The following is a 10,038-nucleotide window of genomic DNA, read 5'->3' on the forward strand; positions in this document are numbered from 1 at the left end:
ATTCGGGTGACTCGAGATGCTCGTTTTGGCCATGGTGTCTGCAACAGATGAATTCAATAGTAGTTAGGACGGGGAAAAAATGTGCATTTCAGTTAATTTGGAAGCGCATTGAGTCCGCTACCCAAATGATTAAGAGTTTGTAACCTGGTACTGTATGTTCCGGTGAATCAAGGCACTGCAAAGCAGCTGCGTATATCATGCAATGAGTTAGCAATTGCAACAATGCTATGAAAATTAAACGACTGCTAAAATTATTGTAATGTATTCTATTTCGGTAGGTACTCGTCCCATTTCTGGTTTGTTTTCATCAATCTTGTAGTCGGCTATGTCGGTGTGGGATTTGCCTACAGATCCAGCGCGCCCAGACGTTCTCTCCGGATACTCACGGTTGTGCTTGCCGGTGTAATCGGCGACATAAACCAGACCAGTACAGGTGTGTCCTCCAGCGTCTTGGCGCCGTGTAGCACTCGTCCAATTCACGACTGCACCGAGATTAAGCTCCCTTCTAATAGGCATAATCTTTAAAACGTCTTTGGCTCAAATTTATCCCGATTTTGTGTTTGAAAGCAGTAAAGTACCCTACACTTCAGCTGTTATGGAAATATACAATATCGATAGGAATAGTTATTGGGTATTTTTATACAATCACACACTGGATATTTAGCAACAGAAATTAGAATATAGTATAAACAACAATTAGAATTTATGATATAATTAAGCGCTAATTTTAGTAATGCAAGGCTTTGGACTCTGCATGATTTCCTGGCTTGAGACCGTCTGTGACATTGCATTCAGGATGAAACCTTGTGACTTTTCTTACATTTTGTCCGATTAATGAACAAATTAAAAAACACGATTTTTTACAGCTTCTGAAAATTACCTTGTTATGTCTTTTGGATCCATTTTGATCCATCATTGACTAATGGATTTTTCACTGTACGTTATTTCGGATGATTTGTTCACAGCCCTTAACAAAACACACAAAAAAGTAATCTTTTCACCACAGAAATGTGAAAAATTCATATGTCACGTTTTTGTACAGCTGCAGTACATTTTGAACACTACTATATCTTTCATGTCAATTTTGACCCACCATATAGTTTCATGATTTTACTTGCCATTTAGGGTACCCATAAAAAAACACCTAATTGTTATTTGTTCTACTGTAAAACTTAAGATCATCAGTATAACATGTTAAGAAGGTCAATTAAAATAAAATATGTTGGAGTAGAAAATCTAATTTCCAGCACCTAAAAAATGTCCATAAGGCAAAGCATTGAGTCAGGATTTGAAGACATTGCAAGGGGTGATACAGCATCCCAGGGGAGTTCATATTAACTTAAAAGATAAGTTTGTTATTTTTCTAGTCAATATTATTTCTTCAAAAGCATGGTATGTATATATTAATTTGTCATGTGAAGTTGTGTTCTAAATTGAAGCATTTTTAAAAATGTAACAATTATGCTGTCTGTTCTTCCAATTATTAATGGGGCTGAAAGTGCCAAGAGTCCAAAAATGAAAAAAAAAAAAGACTTGAAACTTACCAAATACCTCCAATTTGAAAAACTAAAAGTTTTAATTTAAGAAAACAGGACTTCTTTGTTTGAGATGTCTTTTTTTTACAACAAAAGGAAACTAGAAGTAATAATTTTATCACAGATTCTTGTTACTATTTTTCTTGATGTTAAGAATACATTTCCTATTCACTTGTCTTCTCACAGCAGCCAATGGGGTGGAGTTTTCATGTTTTCTCTGGCACACACCTAATGCCAGAACACTTACAAAAGTTTATTCCTGACACTCAAAAATATATATGTTTTTTTTTTAAAGATATAGCCTGTGGCCACTGGTATTATCATGCATGTGTTCTTCCATAGTCAAGGGACAGATAGTGAGAGCTTGAGCATGTGAATAGTGTGCAATCAAGTGACAAGAACCTAACAGAAAATTTAGGCACACATTTAGCTTTTATCAGGTTAAAGCATACAGATATTTTATTATAGCCAGGGTGTAGAGATGTCATTCCTGCATGTTCACCTCCTGTATTTACCTTTTAAAACTCTGAATACTGGAAATATGTCAGTAATACGTCTTAATTAACAAAAAACGTTTAGTCCTTCTTGTGCTGAGAAGAAAATGACATCCATCCCTTTTTTATGGGTATACAGTTTGTTATGTATGAAAGGGTAGCAACATGAGTTATCGTGTGACCTTTTTCAGTGATTATTGTCTAATTTTGTGCAGAACAGAGGCAGTAATTCACTTCTAGGTTTCAACATTCAATAATGTCAATAACAATGCTAGGAGATGATTTTGAGGAAGCCATACAGCTGAGGGTGACAGGTTGCTGTAAGGCAAGACAGGTAGTGCATAGCTAGTCCCCTTTTAAAATAGCATAACGTCACAAAAATGTTTTGTTCCCCAACCTAAAATGACATGGATACACTGTTTTATAAAATTTGTGCAATATCAAGATGTGGATGAATACTTGATAAACACTCATGCTTTCATACTCATTAAAGTTTAAGGTTTTTGTTTTAATGTTTGGAACTGGGACACCTTCAGCTCCATTGTAAACTGCAAGAACAGGCAAATTTCATGTGGCAAATTAATATATGCCAGGATTATGAAGAAATAACTTTAACAATACCAAATATATCTCAAACAGATACAGAATATCGGTTTATTGCTAGCCGCTGAGAACAGGTTAAAACTTTACATAAGGTGAATCACAATCTTGCAACATAACAAGTGTTAAGATTAGTTTACCATAAAAATAAAAACCTGCAAAGTACCAACTCATTATTAAACAAGATCAGTATTGAACTAATACTTCATATTCCTTCTTCCATAATCTAAACAGTAAAATTTAATACCATTTAAAATTTAAACCTTTTGTAGAGAAGCAACACATAAGTAATGAAACCCCAAGTCCAATCCTTAAAAAAAAAACCAAAACACTCTGTTTTGCTTGAAATATTAAGAAAAAAAAAAACAAAAAAAAAATCCCTTAGGTTCTAGTATAACACCACCAAAACACCTCCCACTAGTATGTGAGATAAAACAAAGGCAATTTATTAAAATCTTTCTAAAATAAAAGGCCACAACCAAATTAAACAAATGTGGATCTGTCAATACACACAGCACAACCTACCAGCTGCAATAAAAATAAATAAATAAAACAAAAATGCAGTTTTCTTCCCAACATTCAGTGCTTCCATTTAAAGCAAGCTAAAGTGGGTGTCTTATCTTGGACTCAGCAATCTCAGCTGTGTGTCCACCTGCTGCCTCAACACTTAATTAGCAAGCAGGCCCACAGCACCTCAGCTCGTTTCCTGCTTCAGGCCTGCACTTCCATCCAAGGATTGTTCTGAATCTGTGCACGAAGCAGCAGGAATAGGGCTTTTCTCACATCACAGCAAAATGGTCAGTTTTAAACTAGTCCCTAAAAGTGTATATATGGAAAGTAGTTTTAAAATATGAGAGCTAAATATACTGGTCAGGTAACTGGAGCAGCAGCTTCATACAAATGCCGAGGCAATGACTTTCAGCAGTATAAATCTGGTTATGGTGACAGCTTCAAGCTGTACAGTCTTGAATGAAGTTGACTTTTGACAGTATCCACTCATTGGCAGTTTCCTGTCAGTCAGCTGTCTGCTCTGGTTCTCTTTGTCACAGATGGATGGCTCCCGTACATTTCACACATTCCTGGCAGCACGTCACTATTGGCTAACAAGTTTTTCCTTGAGCTCCTATGTCTGTTCAGAACATCTAGTGCAGGACTAAACTTGTAAAAAGGGCCTTTTCTCTCATCGGCTCCTTCTCCCCAAATCTTGAATTGGGTTTAGTGGAGGTTTGGAAAAGCAGCTGCCTTGTTTCCTCAAGAGTGAACAAAGTGCACACTGCTTTCAGAAGTTCTGAAGTGCTACTCACCTCTCTGCTCTCAAGTCGCACTTGCAGTTTGCTTGCGTCTGTTCATTTCAATAAATGGCTATGGCATTCTGCTCACTGAGGTTTGCAACAGGCTCAGGCATATACTTCACATATGTCCTTAGGGTAATTTCCTCAACAACTCACTTCAGACAATCAGTTTTACTTTTATATTACACTTTTCAGAGAGATTACTTCACCTTACTGAGCTAATTGGTCTAAATCTTATGCAAACATGTCTTACATGAGCACCATGACCTCTCACCTCCCTCCTGAAAAGGTACTTGTCCACTTGGGGCAGCTGTGGGGCTGCCTCTAACACTTTTCCTGTCCTTGGCAAAGATGTAAACAGTGCCCCCATAAATCGTATGACCCTTTCTGTGACTTAAGAATTCTATAAATTTAGAGTTTTACCATTTAATCTAAGTTTACCTATAATAGTTTTTGTAGCCTGGCAGTTTAAATGGATTATGAATTTATTTCTATATTCACAGACATGTGGACTTTAGGTATATACAGGATTTGTTTTAGTGAAGTTCAAAAAGTTTGGCAAATGATGGCAAGGAAAATGAATAGTTTACTACAGTGTGACAGATTGGGGCTCTGTCGTCCCCTTGAACCCGCTGACAATACGTCATACACCAGGTAAAAGTCCAAAGTTTGGATTTATTATAATAATAATGTGCACAAAGCACGCTCCTCTCCACAATACTCATACAAGTAAACAATACAGTAATCCTTTGCTACATCGCGCTTCGACTTTTGCGGCTTCACTCTATCGCGGATTTTAAATGTAAACATATCTAAATATATATTACGGATTTTTCCCTGGTTTGCGGATTTCTGCGGACAATGGGGCTTTTAATTTATGGTACATGCTTCCTCAGTTTGTTTGCCCAGTTGATTTCATACAAGGGACGCTATTGGCGGATGGCTTAGAAGCTACCCAATCAGAGCATGTATTACTTATTAACTAAAACTCCTCAATGATATAAGATATGCTTCCCACGGGGTGCTTGATTGTTTGCTTTTCTCTCTCTCTGACATTCTCTGCGCTTGACAGAGGGGGTGTGAGCAGAGGGGCTGTTTGCTTAGAAGATACAGATGCTCCTCTAAAAAATGCCGCCTTATTAAGGTGCTTCGGCATACATAAAAGCCCAAAAGCACGTATTGATTTTTTGATTGTTTGCTTTTCTGTTGCGCGCACGCTCTCTCTCTCTGACATTCTCTGCTCCTGACACGCATTCTTTGAAGAGGAAGATATGTTTTCATTCTTTTAATTGTGAGAAAAAACTGTCATCTCTGTCTTGTCATGGAGCACAGTTTAAAAGTTTGACTAAAGGGTGTTATTTCATGTCTAGAGGGCTCTAATAATGTTAACAGTGTGGGAGAGTTTATAAGGGCTTAAAATATATAAAAATAACCATACAAACATATGGTTTCTACTTCGCGGATTTTCATCTATCGCGGGGGGTTCTGGAACGCAACCCCCGCATTCGAGGAGGGATTACTGTACTCCTACAATAATCAATAATCCTCCTCTCTCCCAGATGCGCTGCCACCCTGCCACCCAGCTCAGCTCGTTTGTCTGGGATTTTCCACAGTCCTTTATACCTCTTAACCCAGAAGTGTTTCATCCCTCAGTCCATGATTCCCCATCACTTCCAGGTTAGATAAAAAGTCCTCTTTTGTTCATCCTGGAAGTACGTTGGTCCTTCCGTCCCCGTGACTATGACGTACTTCCGGATTGTAGTGAACACCCTTGTCTCCGGGCCTCCCTGCAGCGTCCCCTTGCGGCCCCCATGGTATCCAGCAGGGCTCCAATATCCATGATGCACTGCTGGAATTCGGGGCATGCTGCCAGAAGGGCTCCATCTAGCGACGTGGGGGTATTGGCTGGGAAGAATGGCCAGCCATAGTTCAAAACAGATACTAAGTAAATATAAATTTGACTTAATATTTTTATTTTAAAAGATTGTGAACACAAATATAACAATAGTAAATAACTGAATTGGTTCATGGGAGTTTTATTTTACAAACAGGATTCCAGTTTTAGAAAGTGAACAACAATTATATTTTAATTAGTTATTTTCAACTATAAAAATACAAAATCACTGAAATTCAAAACTGCCCTTTTCTTCACTTCATATTTGTGATCTTAGAAACTATTTCTTTTAAATCCATTGTTGAATAAATTGAATTGAAAATTATATGAAGTGATACAACATATATAACACAGTTTATGGAAAACGCCTTGGAAATGGAAATCATGGATACTGAAGCATTGGATATATGGAAAGAAATAGGCATGGTGAGACGGGGTTGAATGAATGCGACAGCCCTCCGCACTTGCTCCTTTAGGTTTGGTGATGATCATTCCTATATTTCACCTACAGAAACCTTGTTATGAATTTTACTTCGTTTATAGTCAAGTTTTATTGTCTTTTTGCTGCTCCGCCAGAGGCCACGAGAGACAACAGCAGGGTTGATCCGAGGACCTTACTAAACCATCCATTCAGTAATAGTAATGGGTGGTATGTACAAATTAATTTGTGCAAGCTTTTAACTTACATTTACTGGGGATTTCTAAGGATATCACAGACCTGAACTCATGTGCAGTCCTCTAAATCGTGACAGACTTGACAGACGCTGCACTTTTTTCAAAGGAGATGGCCATAAGTTACTCCTGATGACTAAGGGACTTTGTTACTGAGTCAAAAAAATGGCATACCCATTCCAAAGAGAATGTTGCACCCCTTATACTGTATATTGTCAAGCATGTAAGTGTGGGGAGGAAACAAAGAGAGATAATTAAATGGATGACACTGGCACTAACCTTTCTTCTGTTTACTGTAGGGAAGTCATAGCCCCCTGACTGACAGTGAACTCCTTAAACATCATTTTTGTTCCACTGCTTTCTAGGTTGTGTTATCCAGGGGCTGGGCACCCCACACTTATTTAAACCAGCATCATGAGGATTGGCAGGTCTGATGTTTCCAGAAGGCGAAGACAAGGAACAGCCTGTGTGAGGAGATCCTCTGGGTGGATAACAGGAGCTGGATGGAAGAGCTGCAGTCTTGTGTGTATGTAGTGTAATGGGAGTATTGATGATTCACATGCCAGAAAAGGCATTGTGAAGCAATGCAACTGAAGCACAGCATGATGAAGTGTCTATACAGAGGGGTCCCCATGCTTATTACAATATATTCGGGTTAATACAAGTCAGACAGTTGTTGGAATGTTCATTTATCATGGTCTGTGTTGTTTAAAAATAATGCTAAACTGCCCAATACAAACCACAAACATATCCAGCCCCCCACCAGTTTTGCAACCTAGTTGACTACCTAGTTCACCTAAATGGTAGAGCCAGCCCTGAGAAGTTGCTCACCTATTACCCGAAGAGATCAATCAACTCTTTTTGAGGAGATAATCATGGGAGTAAGAGCTGCTAACTCTCATCCCAACAGCATCACACTCAAACTAACTTGTACAATTTCCTTTTTTTTGCCTCAAAGTCAAGTCATTGCTTCCCAATATGTTCCTGAGTCACCTCTCCTCTTCAGTTCTTGATTCCATAACATTTTAGTATGTTGACTCATTTCCTTTTCAGGTCATTAGTGACTTCCCAGTATTATCTATAAAAAAATTTCCGATTTATGTACTGGCTCTCTACAGATCATTAGGTTGCCGCAATTTATAGATCCATTATTCACTCTACTGATTATAGCCATCAATACTTCCGTCTTCCAGATTAAGAGTGGACATACCTTTTTTCTTCATAATACAACATAAGCATTCTGATGCTTGCTTTAATTTATAATCATGATATTTCATATTCTAATTTTCACACTGATTCCCAGACAAATGTTTCTTTAGCCATTGGCTCCAAATAAGTTAGCAAAGACCCAATATATCCTGTGTTTCTCAATTTTCTACTTAGGTTACAGTAACCCCCAGTACGCCAAAAGATTGCCTCACATTCACAATAATACACTTCCCAGTATATCACTAAGTTTGCTTTATCTTTAAATTTAAATATTGACTTTCAGTGTGTCCTTAAGTCACCTTCTGTAAGGTATTTATTTTGCTTCTTCTCTTCTTTTAGCTATGGACTCTTGCATTTTCACTCTTCTCTTAAACCTATATGTCCAAACAGAGTGATCTTGGTATCAACTTACTGAGACTAAGAACAAGAACTGTGGCAATGTACAGCTCACAATTCATCACAAGCAGCCTTTCTTATACACACAAAACACTGAACAGGTTACAGGCTGCCACCCTCAGATGGCAGATGGCATGTTTTCTAATGCAAGCCTCTAGATGTTCTGCTCAGAGGAACCTAAATAATAAGTGTATACTTATGTGAGGGCGGCCCCTATTTCCTTAAGCCTGTTGAACTGCTCACTTCAAGGTAATATGTTCAGTCACAATCTCTGACTCAGTAGGGTCACCCTGACCAAGTAATTTAATCTGCTTATGATGCAATTTTAAAAATATATATAAACAATTGTTTTTTTTTCTCATTTATAGAGCACCTAGGGATGGTGTTCAATATTAAAAGTTGCTATGTTAAATAAATGTTTTTTCTTTTACAGCAATCCATTTGCACTGTAAAGGTGCAGTGTGACATTATAGACTGCACTACTGAGAATGCTGTATGCTAGTCGCTGGATACACTGCTGCAGCTCATGGAAAAATTCTGTCAGTTTTATACTAAGCCAGACTGACCTTGTGTGACACGCTATGTGTCTGTCTTTGAGTCACTGGTTAGGCAGGGGAGCTACAGTGCACGTGATATGTCAGGGAGGAGTTCATGCATGCGCCCATAATCCCCATGCACATATGCTGTGCTTGCACATTCACTCAACAAAGTAGCTGCCGAACTCTCATTACAAAAGAACTCTGAGCGGACTGTGTGTTCTCACATCTTTTTGACACTTTGTCATAGGAACATTGCAGCAATAGTCCAAACTATGATTGGCTACATTATTTTGTGCTTTTAAAATGAAACTGAAATATTAGAAAGCAGAGAACATGGAGCTCTTGGCCAGGAACAGCATTCCTGGAATGTTATCTATGACTCATAAGAGAAGGAGGTGCTTCCTTGCCTGGCACTGGAGCTGCTAATGGGTGACAGTCACTGCGGCAGAGGCATCTGGGGGTGTAATTGCCAACACTGAATCACGGCTGAGTGTACAGATGAAAGGAAGGGGCAAGGACAAAGTGTCCACCTGGAAATGAATCTCTGTCCAGTATTTCTCTATTAGAATTTTGAGATGAACTATATCACTCTGTATAGTGATTCTCTGTGAGCTGAACCTCAATGTTCAGAGATTTTCTGTGAGCTTGCTTGTGTGTTTAGTAACTTTCTGCAAATATATCTTGTGATATAACCTTTGAGAGGACATTTGGGTGTCCAGAAGCCTTTTGATAGAATATGTAGATTATGTTTAATTTGTGTGAGCACCCTGTAATACCCACTGACCCCTAGTTAGCATGCATACTTGTGTGTTAACATTTTACATTTACATTAATTTGCTTACTGTACGCTTTTATCCAAAGCAACTTACAAAAGAGGTCAACATAACCAAATAGTCATCAGTCTGAGACAGTGCTTGGGAACAAGTGTTACAGGACAAAGGTACAAAACTGTTGAGTACAAGGGAAGAGCTAAGAAATACAAGGGAGTTCCACTTCCCTAACAAACCCATTACCAACTAGATAGAAATTCATTTAACAAGACAGTCTTCAAATGCTTCCCAAACACAGTTGAGTCTGTTACTGATGACTCTAAAGCATCTAAACAAATCAACGTCCACTAGTGGTCAGCTTGTTTTTAGTATTGTTTCCAATATTATGTCACATTTGTGCACAGTGAATGTAACATCATACTTTCTAAGATAAGGATCTGTAATTGCCCTGGGGTGTACATTGAACATCTTCGAGCACACCTGGATTTTACTGACCTTCTGATACCACAAATACATTTTCAGTGAACTTGTTAATACTTGTGAGAGTCATTGGTCCATCTTTGAACGTATATGCCCAATAAGCATAACTGAATTGCACTGTCCTTGTACAAATTCATCCAGATTGCCAAGTACCCAC

Source organism: Polypterus senegalus, chromosome 10 (assembly GCF_016835505.1).
Source record: "Polypterus senegalus isolate Bchr_013 chromosome 10, ASM1683550v1, whole genome shotgun sequence".
Lineage (NCBI taxonomy): Eukaryota > Metazoa > Chordata > Cladistia > Polypteriformes > Polypteridae > Polypterus > Polypterus senegalus.